Below are 15,017 nucleotides of genomic sequence, written 5' to 3'. Positions count from 1 at the left end.
ATTCATATTTGTCCCCTTTAGGAGACTGACATATAATTTCAGCACCACAGCCGTTCACAGTAGAGCTCCCGTCTACATACACTTTCCAAACCTAATCCAAGTTTTTCAGTTCTGTTGGGCGTGTCATTTCAACAGTGAAGTCGGCAAACGCCTGACCCTTCACTGCCTTCTTTGGTTCAAAAGTGATTTCAAGACTCTGCATTTTAATAGCCCATTTGATCATTCGGCCAGATGACTCTAGGGTCGTCATTGACCGCTTGAGTGGTTGGTTTGTGTAGACTACCACTGGATGTGACAGGAAATATGGTTTCAACTTCTTGACAACTATAAACAAAGTAAGGCCAAATTTCTCAACCGTTAAGTACCGGAGTTTTACATTTCGCAGGATGTGGCTAACATAATAAACCGGAAGCTGATTACCGTCTCTCTTAGCAAGGAGAACAACACTAAGAGCATGATCTAAGATGGCTAAACGCATGTAAAGCGTCTTCTTTGGCAATGGACTAACAAGCCTTGGCAAGGAGTGCAAGTGATCTTTCAGCCTCTGAAATGCCGCCTCGGCATTATCTCCCCGTTCGACCATAGTCTTCTTTCTGATTGCTTGAAAGAAATAGAGGCATTTGTCACCTAACTAACTGAGGAATCTCCCTAATGCCGCCAAATAATCGTTTAACTTCTGTACTTCTCTAACAGTGCGGGGTGACTTCATGTCAATTACCGCCTATACCATCTCTGGGTTTACCTCTATCCCCTTTTGATCAATTAAAAATTCGAGAAACTTCCCAGACTCAACACCAAAGACACACTTCTTGGGATTGAGCATTACCTTATGCCGCCTGAGTGTGGTGAAGGTTTCTCGGCGGTCAGCAAGGTGATCCGTCTGTAGCTTGGGTTTGACTATCATGACATCAATGTACACCTCTACATTCCTACCAATCTGGTTAATGAAGACCGTATTAATCATACGTTGAAATGTAGCTGGCGCATTATTCAAGCCAAACGACATCATTATGTAGCAGAATAACCCCTAATTAGTGACAAAAGTCGTCTCTTCTTGATCCTTTTTCCACAAGGGTATTTGGTGAAAGCCTGAGTAGGCGTCCATAAAACTCATCATGGCATGTCCGGCTGTAAAGTCAACCAGACTGTCGATCTTTGGAAGCACGTAACTGTCTTTCGGCCAAGCCTTATTCAGGTCTGTGTAATCTACACACATGCGCCAGGTCCCATTCGACTTTTTTGACCAAAACAACGTTGGCCACCCTGAAAGGAATAGTGTCCTTCCAACAAGTGTATTATTCCGATAAAGGGTTCCGAATTATTAGAAAGTTAATTCTTCAGTGAGGTCAAGGGATTGGAATGCCTAGGCGGAGGGCGCTTTCGATCAGTAATATATTAATGTGTAATTAATATTACGCTTAATCTTAACTAAATCCTTCGTGTTGCACCCCAATCGAATAACCGATCCGAGACGACGAATCAATCCGAAGGATTTGATGATTCATTCGAGTATTGCAAACAAAGACGTCGAATATCGAGCGTAGAGCGTTGAAAGCATCCCAAGTCAAGTTGAATTTAGAATTTGACAAGACGTAGAATCAAGCAAGCGACAAGTTCGAGCCAAGCCGTAGCATCGCATTGGCCTAGCCATGCGAGTGCTAGGCTAGGCGAGACCACAAACTGCATGCATGCTTGCGTGCCAAGCATCGCCCAACACTCGCACATCGCACAGTACGAGTATCGCAAGCTGCGTGCCATGCGTGTGTGTCCTGTGGCTATGCGTGCATGGCTGTGCGTGCTTGCTAGCATAGCAGCACCAGCCACTTGCAGCAGCAACTGGGCCACGCTAGTACACGTAACGCAGCAGCAGCAGCAGCAGCCAGCCTTGGTGCTAAGCGCTAGATGGGCAGCCTTGGCAGCCAAGGTGGGTAACCAGCCAGCTGTGCAAGGGAGGCTAGCTCACGATTTGTGAAGGGGTCCAGTTTTAGGGGTTTGCTTGGGGAGCAAGTGTGGTATGGTCCCTCCTTCCTTCTTCCCCTAATTGGTCCTCACCTAACCTTGCTCACCATTTTCCACTTGGCGCTTGTTGATTCATTTTGCATTTTAATTTATTTTTGGATTTAAATACATTGAGCAAAATTCAATTCTCCCACATTGATGGGAAATGGGAAATCAAGGCTCCCTTCCCTATAAAAACCCAAGTTTTGGGTTTGGGAAAAATCAGTTGAGTTGAACTTAATAAGGCATCTCCTTATAAGTGAGAGATATATTTTACATCCCAGAGGGGCTATAATTGGAGATACCATTGTTTCTGGTACAGAAGTTCCTATAAAAATGGGAAATGCCCTACCTTTGACCGATATGCCCTTAGGCACGGCCAGCGGTTAGAGTGTTGCTTTCATACGGCGGAAGTCATTGGTTCAAATCCAATAGTAGGTAAAACTTATTAGATACCAAAGTCAGAGTCGAGGGTATTTAATAAGTTTTTCTACTTACCCTTTGGATTATTAAGACTATTAAATAGATTCTTTCAATATTTTTATATTGATAGGGATCCCCATTCATTCCGTCATTCCCGTCACTACGGATTGATTGTCCCTACCTAACTACATGGTAGTGGTCTAGAGAGCGCAATTGCTAGAGCACGGGAGAATGAAGTTAAGAACTATTGAAGAGAACAGTGCGTCGGCAGGATTAGGTTGTTGTTTTCCGTCCGGCCTTCTCCCCGAAACATCAAGTGGTAGCCGTACTGGAAGGTGCGGCTGGATCACCTCCTTTTCAGGGAGAGCTAATGCTTGTTGGGCCAATCCTTACCAAAGGAGGAAATGAAATCGAACAGCCTGGCTGCCTTCTTTTTTTTTCCTTCTTTCTCCTCGACAATCAAGCTGCAAAGGAAGTGATCGAGCGATGACAACCAGGAGGTGATTTCTAATTAAAAAGAAAAATGGATGTTTCCGGAATGGTGGGGAAGGAGGCCCTCCCTACTTCAATGGAAAGGGGGGGATCGCCCTTTCACATCCGCTCCTCTAAAACTACCTTTTGCCCAACATGATCGAGAAATCCTGTGAAAAACACGATCGCCTGCCTTCCGAATGAGAAAGACAATAAAGTGAACCTTTAAGTTTGTAATACTCTAGTATTTTGTTGGTCTAGCCTCGACTGACCTTCGAGGTAGAGACTGCTCGGGTCGGGTCGAGGGTGCGAGCCGTCGGAGGCTTACGCCCTTGCGAAGCTAAAGCTTTCAAGTAAGAGCTCGTAAGCGAGCGAAGCACGCGTCGAGGGTAAAATTGTCTTTTCTCTTTCTCTCTCCTTTTGTTGTTTAATTATGTGATTACTAAATAAGTGTACGGGTCTTGGGTGGGTTTCATTCCGCGTAGTGTCGGATACTACGAAACCCAACAGCGGTATCGGAGCCGCGCTCACTTTAATTATTGTAACTAATAATTAATTGAGGTGATTTCAAATGGATTTAAATATCTGGTTTTGTTTTCTAATTAGATTAGAAACTCGTTTTAATTAGTTTTAATCTCGTATTTTACTAATTTTGGCTCACGAACCCAGATTTCGACCCAAAAATAGTGAATTTTGGGTGGAATCGACGTTCTAAATCGTTTTTGACCGTTTGTAAGAAATGTCCAGAAGCCAAAATCCACCCAGAATTATGTTTTTCGAGGAGTTTTTCATTTTTGACGAAATTTTTTAAATCTTTAAACCTTGATTAATTATGGCATGTTAAAGGTGGATTAAATGTATGGTTGCATCACTAATCTACTGTAATAATAAACCTTATTAAGAATGTTTATGAAGTCATAATTGGTGCTTGATTTGGTAAGCTCATTTTTCACATAAACTTGAAATATCACAATCTTGCAAATTAATTTCTTCAAGTGTGAATGTTTATGGTTAATGTTTATGGTGAATGTGTAATTTTGAAGTCCCTAATATGTTAAAGATCCAATATTTAATTGTTTATTTGGTTGGAACTTTGATTTCTAAATTCCATGTTGAACTAATTTTGGATTTAATCATTTTTGAGTTGATTAAAGTCCTAAAAGTTCAATACTTGTGATTGAAATTTAGTTAATCTTCATATTGGAAGATATAATTTTTCAATTATACACAAGTTAGTGTTGGAAATTTTTCATTAGATGAATGGATTTATTTTTCCAACCTCTTTAATTTTGTCAAATCTCATTATTAATTTATGTATGGTTAAATTAATTGTTAATATAGCCCTTCATTTTTGTAGCATCATGATGAACCGAAAATTGATTTAAAGAATGGTTCTTGAATAATTTTGGTTTGCATACTATAAAATTGAATTTATTTAAGTTAGACTTGTTATATTTTCATTCTTGCTCAATGTTGGTTCTAAAATAAATTTAGAATCAATTTTATGCCACACACATATCGGGATTAAAATCCTGAGACAAGTGCACTCAAATCGAGGCAAGGACCGCTAAAAACACACCCTTGGGCTAGCCGGGCTGCTCACGCAACCCACATGTGGCTGCCAAGGTCTGTGTGTGGGCTGCCTTGCCCCCTTGATGCCCCCTTAGCCGTTCGTGTGTGGACCTCGTTAAAATTACATAATTTTAATTATTTATTTAATTATTTTAACAAGGCTAGGCCTTGGTTCCTCCGGCACTTGCAAAATAATTTGGTAAAATATGGGTTAACTGGCTTGATTAATTGGATTAATTAAGTTGGATGCGGAATTTAGTGGGAGCTTCATTAATTACTTGAGCTAATTTATTGCGTCTTAATCACATAATTGGTTAACAACTTTGATTAGTTTTAATTAGGTGCGTTAATCGGATTAACCACCTGAGTTAGTTACTAGTTTGCGCGTGTTATGCATTGTTACTTGTTTTCGTTGTAAAATGCATGGGACATTCACACATAGTGAATGAATTAATGGAATGTATATTGTATCATAGGTTTTGTGAAAATGGCAACTAGTGGGGCCCGACTAGGATAGTAAATGTGGACTGCGATCCGTTATGTATTTTTGTAAATCTAAATACGGTCTGCGTACCGTTGCGTATTTTTGTACCTTAATATTTAGATTAATCCTAGTCATAGTAACTAGTAGTTGCATATTTGGTGGAAATGTCTTGAAGAGGCGTTTCTAAGAGGATAAGCCAAGAAGTTGCATCAAAGACCCATGGAGATTTGAAGACTCAAGGGGTCATGCTAGTTGCCAAATGCATCTTTTACTTTTGTTCTATATATATAATTGTGTTTATATATGATTGAATGGTATGATAGATGCATGTTTAGGATTTCAAATGTTGCGATGATTAATTAAGTTCACTTAAATGAACAACATAGAAACCCTAGGTCCCTATAAAATTGAGCTAAAATTTGTCATTCCAAGAACAACACTTACCGAACTAATGCGCGTAGTGATGGGTTATGCCAAAGCGAGGCATCACTACTTCCCTAGGAACGTAAGGTAAACTAGGTATACAAGTTGGTCTTGGTTAAGCTTAACGATATCAGTAAGGAGTCCTTAGATGTCGTGGCAATGGAGATAAAATGTCATGGAAGCATTAGATGCGACGTTTTATCGAACCAAGAGTAGCTTAGAGTTATTAGCAATTGGATTGCTTACCTTAAAATATTAAGTGTTAAGACAAGCCAAAGAATGCTTAATCACTTTTTGATTTTTGGGATCTTGGAATCGTTTTATTCTTGCCTAAAAAGGGACTAATATTAATGCGTGGATAAAACGCTCAATAAGATTGAAAATTTGCATGTATGCTTTAAATTTCAAACTTATTGGTTTATGAATGGTTTTTCATTTCAAATTCTTTCAATTGTAGAAACATGTCTGCAAATAACTCAAACAACCAATTTTCATTACGCTCAATTCCCAACTAGGAGAAGTTGAGTGGGCCAAATTTTCTTGATTGGCAAAGGAACTTGCGTATTGTTCTCATGAAAGAGAAAAAGGAATACATCCTTGATGAGGAAATGCCCGACGCTCCTAGTGAGGAGGTCACTTAGGCTGCCCTAAACCGATGGCAAACTGCCAATCGGGATGTCAAATGCATCATGTTGGCCACAATGTCTCCAGACCTCCAAAAGACTTTCTTTGAAAAGGAGACGGCTTTTGAGATCATTTCTAAACTTCAGAACATGTTCCAAGAGCAGGCCCAAACTGAAAGGTTCGAAACCTACAGGCAGATCCTTGAGAGCAAGCTCAAGAAAGGAGAGCCAGTCAGCCCACATGTACTTAAAATGATCGGATTATTTGAGAACATGGAAAGGCTTGACGCTGGGTATTCAACCGAGATGGATATTGACATCATTCTCCATTCACTACATAAAGGATATGATCAATTCAAGATGAACTATAATATGCACAGCATGGAGAAAACCCTCACCGAGCTTCATGGGATGTTGAAGCAAGCCGAGCAAACACTCAAGGATGAGGGGAAGCATGACATGCTCATGATAAAAAAAGGGCAAGCCTTTCAAGTGCTCGGGCAAGAAGAGAAGCATTATAGGGAAAAAGAAGAAGAATTTTCCGCCTAAGTCAAGTGCTGCTAAGAGCGGCAAGGACAAGAAGGTAGCCTCTTCTAAATTCGATTCCGAATGTTTCTACTGCAAGAAGAAAGGACATTGGAAGCGGGATTGCCTCAAATTCAAGGAAGATAAGAAGAACGACACTGTTGCTTCTGTATCAGGTATTTTTGTTATAGAATTAAACTTCGCTAGCAAAACATCATGGGTATAAATACCGGATGTGGCTCACACCTTTGTTCCAATGCTCAAGGACTAAGGATAAATAGGAGGCTAGAGAAGGGAGAGGTCGAGCATCGGGTCGGCAATAGAGCCTGGATGTCTACCGTATCCGTCGGAACTCTCAGTTTGTCTTCGCCCTCTGGGCTTGTTTTAGAACTTGACAATTGTTATCATATTCCAAGAGTTACCAAAAACATTATTTCAATTTTGGCGTTGGACGCCAAGGGATTTAAATTTTGAATAAAAGACAATAGTTGTTCGTTTTCTTTCGATAATGTTTTATATGGTAAGGCATATTCATAAAATGGTCTTTATGTGCTTTCTCTAGACAAACAAGTTTATAACATTGATGATACCGCCAAAAGATCTAAGACCATCGAGTCGAATCAAACCTACTTGTGACATTGTCGTCTTGGCCACATTAACATCAAACGCATCAAGAAACTTTTTCATGAAGGTACTCTTGACTCATTCGACTTAGAGTCATTTGAAAATTGCGAAGGATGTTTATTAGGCAAGATGATAAAGCAACCATTCTTCAAGTTAGGAGAAAAGGCTAGTGACTCATTGGGTCTTATACATACGGATGTATGTGGACCAATGAGTACACCCGCAAGGCAAGGTTATCGATATTTCATCACCTTCACCGACGACCATAGTAGATATGGTTATGTCTACCTTATGTCGAACAAATCTGAATCTTTTGAGAAATTCAAAAAGTTTCAGAGTAAAGTGGAACATCAACTTGGCAAGAAAATCAAAGCACTTCGATCGGATCGAGGTGGCGAGTATTTGAGCCATGAATTCGACGATCATCTGAAAGAACATGGTATTCTTTCAAAGTTAACACCTCTTAGAACTCCACAATGGAACGGAGTGTCCGAGAGGAGGAATCGAACCTTGTTAAACATGGTTCGATCAATGATGGGTCTTAGTGATCTTCCTATCTTTTTCTGGGGACACGCACTTCTAACTGCATCACTAACACTGAACCGAGCTCCATCAAAAGCTGTCGAAATGACTCCATATGAATTATGGACAAAGAAACCTCCAAAGTTGTCTTTTCTTAAGATTTGAGGTTGTGAAGCTTATGTCAAGAGATTAATTTCTGACAAACTTCACCCAAAATCAGACAAGTGTTTCTTTATGGGATACCCAAAAGAAACCAAAGGGTATTACTTCTACAACAAATCCTAGAACAAAGTGTTTATTGCTCGAGATGGTGTCTTTTTGGAGAAGGAACACCTTTACAAAATAAAAAGTAGGAGGAAAATCGAACTCGATGATGTTCGAGAGGACGAGCAACAAAGTCAACCTGACAAAACTGACAATCAGAGTGCTTTAGAAGCAGCTGTTGACATTAATCAGAGACAAACCGACAATGTGCAAAGTCGAACCGACAATGCAAATGCTCAACCTATTACCCTGCATAGGTTGCAACGGCTAAGATCTCAACCAGACAGATACCTCAGTGTTGTCTTAACCAAAGATCAAGACATCCTAATATTAGATGAAGATGAGCCAGTGACATACAAACAAGCTATGACAAGCCCCGACTCTGCAAAATGGCAAGAGGCCATGAAATCCGAGATGGACTCCATGTTTGAAAATCAAGTCTGGGACTTGGTTGATTTGCCCGAAGGTTACACACCTATCGGTTGCAAATGGATTTTCAAGTTGAAAACCGACAAAGATGGAAATGTATCTATATACAAAGCTATATTGGTGGCAAAAGGTTACAGGCTAATTCACGGCGTTGATTATGATGAAACCTTTTTGCCAGTTGCCATGCTTAAGTCCGTCCGGATTATCCTAGCGATTGTCGCATATTATGATTATGAAATATGGAAAATGGATGTCAAAACCACCTTCGTTAAAGGGATTTAGGAAGAAACTGTGTATATGACACAACCGGAAGGTTTTGTTGATCCAAGCAATGCAGGGAAGGTATGCAAGCTTAAAAAGTCCATTTATGGACTAAAGCAGGCAAGCAGAAATTGGAATCTGCGATTCGATGAAGCCATTAGTAAGTTTGGTTTTATCAAGAATCCAGATGAGTCTTGTGTTTACAAGAAAGTCAATGGGAGTGACATCGCATTCCTCGTCTGATATGTCGATGACATATTACTCATTGGAAACAATATCAAAATGTTAGAGTCCGTAAAGGGCTGGCTTGGTAAGTGCTTTTCAATGAAGGACTTAGGAGAGGCACAGTACATATTGGGCATCAAGATCTATAGGGATAGATCTAAAAGGATGATTGGATTGAGCCAAAGTGCTTATATTGATAAGGTACTGGCATGGTTCAACATGGAAGGGGCCAAAAGAGGGCACCTACCCATGTCTCATGGCATAACTCTCAACAAGAAGCAATGTCCACAAACACCTGATGAACGAGAGAGGATGAGTCAGATTACGTATGCTTAGCTTATTGGATCGATCATGTATGGCATGATATATACTAGGCCGGATGTATCGTATGCCTTGAGTGCTACGAGCCGATACCAATCAGACCTAGGAGAGGCCCATTGGACCGCGACCAAGAATATCCTAAAGTACCTGAAAAGGAACAAGGATAAATTTCTGGTCTATGGTGGGAGTAATGATTTGGTTGTTGAAGGTTATACCGACGCGAGCTTCCACACTGACAAAGACGACTCCAAGTCGCAGTCAGGGTACATATTCTACCTAAATGGAGAAGCGTTTAGTTTGAAGAGTGCTAAGTAAAGCACCACTGCAGATTCTATAACTAAAGCCGAGTACTTGACAGCTTCAGAAGCAGCTAAGGAGACAGTTTGGATTCGTAAGTTCATTAGTGAACTTGATGTTTTCCCTCCATCAAGGGTCCAATAGACCTCTATTGTGATAACAATGGAGTTATTGCTCAGGCTAGGGAGCCAAAGGAACATCAGAAGGTCAAACATTTCAAGAGGCGATTTCACATGATAAGGGAATGGAAGTCCGAGGGTAAAATCAGAATTTGTAAGACTGGAACGGACGACAATGTAGCCGATCCACTAACTAAACCTTTGCCTCAATTGAAGTACAACAAGCACGTTGAGGCAATAGGAATCAAGCATGTTGGGAGACTGGCTTTGATTTCCCTGTATATGTGTTTTAATTAAACTTGATGTCTTAATGTAAAACACTATGTTTAACAATTCGGTTTTGGAGCAATTAAACTTTCTGCAAATTTATTATTACTCCATTTCTATTTAATTGTGGTTTAGAATTAAATAATGAGTCCATTTGATTTCTCAAAGTATTCAAAACAGGGTATGAAGACCATATCTTGGATAAAGAAACACCTGTTAAGTGAATATTGAATATTTCAATCAAAAATTATCCCTAATTAAGGTCATTTAAATGATGGACGGTTAATGACCACTTGAGCTTAGTGTGTAGTATGATTTACAGCATTATTTCTTGTGCTACGAGGACATGATTGTCATAAATCATTTGCACAGGTGTTGGTTTGGAACTATACCGGATCGACCTATGAGAGTACATATCTCATTATAGCTAACAATACAAGACTGGGATTGTCCCCCTATTAACAATAGGGGACATGTCTTTGTTGTTTACAAGGCCTCTCGAAGAGCGAGACTGTGAAAATACATGGTCGTACTCAGATGGATTTTAGAAATAATCTGCTTATTGACAGTCGAACTCGAAAATCGAGAAACACTTCTGGACGTAATAAGGAGGACGAAGAATCTTACCTTATAGTTCATGAAGAGACATTAAGTGACATAGGAAATAGGCTATACACTAATTGCACACTTGTCCGGAAGGATCAGTGGGTGATTGAAAGGAATGATGTCCTTCCAACAAGTGTATTATTCCAATAGAGAGTTCGGAATTATTAGAAATTTAATTCTTCAGTGAGGTCAAGTGATCGGAATGCCTAAGTGGAGGCCGCTTTCGATCAGTAATATTAATGTGTAATTAATATTTGACTAAGCCCTTCGGGTCGCACCCCAATCGAATAATCGATCCGAGACGACGAATCAATCCGAAGCATTAGATGAGTCATTAGAGTATCACAAACAAAGACGTCGGATATCGAGCTTAGAGCGTCGAAACCGAGTGTCACAAGTCAAGTCAAATTTAGAATTTGAAGAGACGTAGAATCAAGCAAGCGAAAAGTTTGAGCCAAGCCGTAGCATCGCATTCGCCTAACCATGCGAGTGCTAGGCTAGGCGAGACCACAAATCGCATGCATGCTTGCATGCCAAGCATCGCCGAGCACTCGCACATCGCACAGCACGAGCATCGCAAGCTGCGTGCCATGCGTGTGTGTGCTGTGGCTATGCATGCATGGTTGTGCGTGCTTGCTAGCATAGAGCACCAGCCACTCGCAGCAGCAGCTGGGCCACGCTAGTACACGCAACGCAGCAGCTGCAGCAGCCCGCAATGCATGCGTGGTTTGCTTGCTGCGCGCATGCAATGTGCGAGCTGGCAACCAGCCCAGCCTTGGTGCTAAGCGCCAGCTGGGCAGCCTTGGCAGCTAAGGTGGGCAGCTAGCCAGCTATGCAAGGTAAGCCAGATCACGGTTTGTGGAGGAGACCGATTTTAGGGGTTTGCTTGGGGAGCAAGTGTGGTATGGTCCCCCCTTCCTTCTTTCCCTAAATGGTCATCACCTAACCTTGCTCACCATTTGCCACTTGGCGCTTGTTGATTCATTTTGCATTTTAATTTGTTTTTGGATTTAAATACATTGAGCAAAATTCAATTCTCCCACATTGGTGGGAAATGGGAAATCAAGGCTCCCTTCCCTATAAAAACCCAAGTTTTGGGTTTGGGAAAATCACTTGAGTTGAACTTAATAAGGCATCTCCTTATAAGTGAGAAAACCTTTAAGTTCGTAATACTCTAGTAATTTGTTGGTCTAGCCTCGACTGACCTTCGAGGTAGAGACTGCTCGGATCGGGTCGAGGGTGCGAGCCGTTGGAGGCTTACGCACTTGCGAAGCTAGAGCTTTCAAGTAAGAGCTCGTAAGCGAGCGAAGCATGCGTCGAGGGTAAGATTGTCTTTTCTCTTTCTCTCTCCTTTTGTTGTTTAATTATTTGATTGCATGTTTAGTTACATTAATTAGTGTGCAGGTCTTGGGCGGGTTTCATTCCGCGTAGTGTCGGACACTACGAAACCCAACACACCCAATTAGGGAAATGACATTGCTGAATGAAACCGGCGTCTAACGGTTTCTTAACCTCGGCAGCTGCCGCCTGACTTCTCTCCTCGTTTGACTCCTTTTCTTTTGCCTTATAAGCTTCTTCTTTGGGTCAACGGCGAGATTGTGGATGGCTAGATCCTGACTAGTGCCGGGCATCTCCTCCACTTCAAAAGCAAAGATATCCTTGAATTCCTTCAATATATTGTGCAAGTCTACCCCCAATTTTGCAAAGGCAATCGTCCCCACCTTAACAGTTCTTTCCAGACATGTATCGTCTAGAACAATGTCAATGTGGTCACCAGCTAGCTGGGGAAGGAGGTCATCTGACCGTTCCCCGGTTAATGATTGCTATTGCTTCTCTTTCTTGATGATTACCAGTTGGTCGGCCATTCTCTTCTTGCCACCTACTAGTGGGACAGACTCCAGTTCCTTAAACTCGTCAAGGTCTAGCGGCTCCACATCTCGGTCAATTGTCGTAGGCTTGACGTCTGAGAGGTAGCACTCTCGAGCCGTCTTCTGATCTCCATTCAAGGAGCCAACAGACCCATCGTCTTTTTCAAATTTTAGCAGCATGAGAGAGGGGATTATGACGGCCTTGGATTCATTGAGAGTTGGACGGCCTAAAATGAGATTATAGGCGGTCAGCTGTTCTACCACCAAGAACCGGACGACCATATTTCGCCCCCTTCCCCTTTCTCCCAGCCAGATGGTAGATCGATTCGGCCGACTAGGTGTACGACTCTACCCTCAAAACCAACCAAGGGGTGAGAGACCTAATGCATACTGCTTGGGCATACTTCAGCTTTGGCAAACATTACCAACTAATTATATTAGACGAATTGCCAATATCGATAAAGGATCCGACCAACCCTCTAGTTAGTCACCTTGCATTTCAATAATAATGGGGTCGTCATGCGGCCGGCAGACCTTGCCCCGGTCCTTTTCAGAGATGGCGACCTCAGGATATGTGCCATTAGACATCTGACCCTCTTCAACTAAGTTGACCGTCTTTTTGACATGCTCCTTGGTGCCTTTGATTGTTGGGCTGCCTGAAGCAAATCCGCCAGCTATTGTACAAATCATGTCCGGATCTGTGTCCGAACCGCTGTCAACTATGGCTGCCTTTTTGGACGGCTGCTTAGGGTCCGTCTTCAGAGTTACCTTGGACTTAAGGACATAGGATTTCAACAGTCCTTTTTCACCCAATTTGTCCAATAGACTCTTGAGACTATAGCAATCATTGGTGTCATGGCCTATATCCTCAAGGAAATGGCAATACTTGTTTGTCACAGTACTTAGTCGGATCTTTCATCGCCGAGGGCTTTCCAAAGCTCACCTGGTCTTTAATCTCCATGAGGATGGAGTAGCAAACTTTGATAAACTCGTACTTAGGGACGTGCGGCTTAACCTCTTTCTTTTTCCTCTTAAACGGCTGACTAGAATCGTCAACTGCGCAAATTTCTTTTCTCTTTTTACTCTCTTTATTTTTATAAGCCGGCTGATCTTGCCAACTCCCTTTCTGCTTGTTAGACCTCTTTGAGTCCGATTGCTTGCTGGAGGAGCAGAGCTCAGTTACTTGTACATAGGCTTCTGCCTCCCTCAGCGCCTCTTGAAGACTAAAGATTCTCTTCCGAACGAGCCCGTCTTTCAAACCCTTAAAGAAGTCAGTGAAAGCAACTTCATCAGACAATCCTAGAATCTGGATTCTCTCCAGATTGAACCGCTTGACATTAAATGGAGCTCCTCTCTGTCTCTTTGTTGAACCGCTCCTAAGTAGACACTTGTCTTCTTGGCAGGTATATTCATAGAGAAGTTAGAGGCGAATAAGAACGCAAGCATCCTAAAGTTATTTATGCACCCAGGCGGCAAGTTGCCGAACTACTGTTGGGCAATGCCCTTCAGTGTAGCTGGGAAGCATCTGCACCATGCAGCATCATCCAACCCCTATAGATACATGAGGTTGGTATATGTCGTTAGGTGGTCTTATTGGTTGGTGGTGCCATCATAGGCACCAGCCAAGACATTCTTAAACTTGGTCGGTTGTGCCGCCTCAATTATTTCCTTAGAGAACGCAATGGGTTGTTCTCCAAGATTGAACAGAAGGAGCTGCCAATCCAAGGGTTGGACTTGATATGCCGCCTATCCTCCATAGAAGGCAGGTTGTTGTAATGGTTGGGCAAACGACCCGTATGATTGGTGGAGCACATACGGCACCGAGCCTATCACATTGGGACCTGTGTGGACGGAATGTCCGCGTGACAGGTGCTCCTGTGCCGATTAGGAATACCTCAGTGAGGTTTTACTAAAGCTGTCTGGCATTGTCGGCGTTGATGCCGTGTCAAATAGCTGGTTGTTCCTCCTATGCTGGATGATTTACCGAGCATTAGTGTAGGTCTTCTAGCTGTCATTCGGACCTACGTGCTAGAGGGGATTTCTCATTGCCGTCTCTGGGAGACAGAATTTGGTCTAGTTAACTACGGGCCTGGCCCCCTCTTCAGCTTGGGATGCAGAGTGGGCTTCCTATCCTTGACCGGCTTGGCCTTCTCAAAGTGAGGAGGCTTCTTGGCCGACTGTCCCTTGCTTGGACCAATCGCTTGACTTGTGATTAAGTCTTTCATCTCGCCCTTGAAGTTTGTCATAAACTTCGTGAACTCTGCACGGGTGATGTGAGTAGTTCGCCTTCAGCCTGAGGCTTGCCGGCTGACTTGCTCGCACTCGCCTGATTGTCACCCCGTTCCTTGTTGTCTTTGGAACGGATGCGCCTTGTGATGAGGGAACCATCTGGGGCCATATATACTTCAGCCTCTAGTTCAGCCTCAGACTCGGTATCATGGTCCGAATGAACCTCTAGTTCTAGACATTTGTCCTTAGGAGGCGGTACAGGTTGCTGTGTAACCATCTTAGAGGTACTCTCTCCATAGGCGGCGCCAAATGTTTCAGGCTTTTCTAAGATGTCCTACGGTAGAGTTACATCACCAAGAATGGATCCTCGACATCTGTACTTGCAAACAAACAGAAGCTTTGGGTGTTCGGAGTTCCGCCTCCAACGCTCAAGTTAGTACCGGGCGAAGTGAATCAAATGCGTAAA

This window comes from Chenopodium quinoa, unplaced genomic scaffold, assembly GCF_001683475.1.
Source record: "Chenopodium quinoa cultivar QQ74 unplaced genomic scaffold, ASM168347v1, whole genome shotgun sequence".
Taxonomy (NCBI): Eukaryota; Viridiplantae; Streptophyta; class Magnoliopsida; order Caryophyllales; family Amaranthaceae; genus Chenopodium; species Chenopodium quinoa.
Note: the sequence above shows the minus strand (reverse complement) of the source record.